Below are 2,560 nucleotides of genomic sequence, written 5' to 3'. Positions count from 1 at the left end.
CCTTTTTACTAGTAATACATTCTATGTTTACATATAAATCTACAGTCTCGGTTGGGAATTTGTTTCCGACTATAATTTTCATGAATAAATAAAAAGAACAAGCAATGGTCTGTAAAATGTAACATCATTTTAATGAATGTTGAAATTGCAATTCTTGGTTTTAAAATCTATGGTGCTTCACTTCATCTTCTAGAAACTCTTCTTCCTAACCCCTTACATTTTGTATCGCCATTTTTAAGCTAAGAAATGCAAAATTGTTTATTAAAGCGTGTTTCATTTCAAACACAATAAAAAAAAGAGTCTTTTTAAATCATAAAAAGATGTTGTTGATATGCCATGAATTATTTATAAGTGTTTGTCATCAGATATCACAGTATTATTGTAATACAACGCATTTCAAAAATGAAACAAACAGATTTTAGATGTGCTGAATCATAAAAGAAATCCCGGATGTGTGTATCATTAGATATATGTTGTGTTTGGTATTATCTGGCCGTATTTCCCCTGTTAATTGTGAGAAGTTGGCGAAGATATTGATATTTTTGTGAATGTAATAAATGTGTCACCTTGCTCCTCCATGCTGGCCCTGTGATATGGCTGTCCCAGATATGGAGGCCCGTTCCTATACAGTGGCCTGTTGACATGGCAGCCCTAGTTTGTCTGTAATTCTTTACAGCTGTTGTGTGTTATTAACATGGAAATGGGCAGGGATTGTAAAGATACTAATATAGAGTAACTGTCCCAGTGTACTGTGTAGTGTGTTGACTCTCAGGTCATCAGCTGTGCTGGTTACCATGGATACTTTGATCACAAATTCTGCAGTTTTCTCTTTTATAGGCCAATACACATATAACACATATCGTTGGTTTGTTTATGAAAATCATCTATACTCTGTAGTAGTAAGACTAGGCTTAATAATTGGTATGTATTTTCCCTTTTTTTTCACTGTGTATTGTAATATCTGGTAGCAGCTATAAAAATCAACTGAATATGCGTGGTAAATATTGCCATCTATTTAATACCGTACATTATATGTGTGGACTTTTTTAACACAAAGTACCATTTTTTGTTTTTTTCCTTTTAAAACAAGTTCTATTTTAATGTTAGAAAACTGGTGACGAATGAATTCTGTAAATGCTGTTGACCTTCTCCATGCACCATTGCTAGCAGTGTACAGCAGTTGTTCTCCGAGAAGACAACATTGTGTGTGAATCACAGGACCATAATTTTCCCCTATTTGTAATTGTTCCATATCAAGTGGATGTCGTTACAACCAGTAGTGCTCCTGTGTTGTCGTATTAAATCACAAATGGTGGCTGTCAAATTGGTACATCTATTATATTACCCTAGTCTATATATAATGCACATGCATTAGGAGTACACAGGCTGTGAGAGTCTATTGATTGTGGTCGGCTAATTCCCCTCTGTTTTAGTGACTTGAGCATGGCCCTGTAGGGGTTTACTGACAAAATGCATGTGATTCTAGGGAGGGCAGGAATGGTGACATAGAACTAGTGATTAGGGAACCTTTGCTAGCAGGCCTCCGACACAACTCTCCAGTATCTTTATCAACTTCAAATAAGCTGTTTTTAAAATAGTAATTATTAGACTTATTAACAGTGACTGGAAGTGTTTGTTGAACTTGTTGCTGAAAGTAGTTGTCCTGAAGTATGTGAGACATGGAACAGAAATACACACTTATGTGTACTCACTAACAACACACATCCTAACATCCCATAATATGCAGACACATCATCATCTCCAGTCACTAGGCCAGTGTATACTAGATTAGTAGGCAGGATAACACAGGTGTAGTTACATAGGTGTCTGTACATTAAATACTTTGCCATCTTCACTCATCCATGATTTCTTGGCCTATGAATATGCTACACAATGAAGTGGTATACATTTTTACCCAACATATATAAAATATTGCTATCATGCAAAAGACAGGAAATAAGTGGATCAGATTAGCTTTCACAAGTTTATTATCCAGCCCAATTTTTTTCTTCCTTTTTTTTCCTTCTCCATGTCTGAGTATTTATTTTGGCTCTTAAGGTCAGTAATTTATAGTGGAACAACTTCCTTAACCAGATCTTGGAACAGTAAGAAAGTTAATTGTGCCCATAGCCACTGTATATGACATAATGTCAGCCCTCCAGGTATAGTTAGATTTGGATGATTAGGGATTGTATCTTGCCTGAATTTGACAATTTACTGGTCAATACCTAGTATGATGACCAGTGGCCTGAGGTTGTGGTCAAGTGCTATAGGAAGACTTTGAACTAAATGTGACAGGCCATGACTGTCTGTTCCATTTTGCTGGAGGGAGGTGTAATTAGAGAACACACCAGTTTTCTAGCTCAAGATAGTTCAATTGTGGTAACTAAGCAACTGTGCCCAGTATCCATGGTAATGATGCCTGGCTATGCAGAGGGCACAGCTGTGTAGAGACTACATCACATGGGTACTCCAGTCAGCCAGTAGACTGAGATGTTCAGCCAATAGGGATCCAGTCAGTGGGAAGATGTAGCCTTTCATTTGACAATCCCATCATTCA

This window comes from Ylistrum balloti, unplaced genomic scaffold, assembly GCF_031769215.1.
Source record: "Ylistrum balloti isolate Yb309-2 unplaced genomic scaffold, AGI_CSIRO_Ybal_v1 Utg370168, whole genome shotgun sequence".
In the NCBI taxonomy this organism is placed as follows: domain Eukaryota; kingdom Metazoa; phylum Mollusca; class Bivalvia; order Pectinida; family Pectinidae; genus Ylistrum; species Ylistrum balloti.
The sequence above is the reverse complement of the archived record's forward strand: the minus strand, read 5'-3'. Positions refer to the sequence as shown.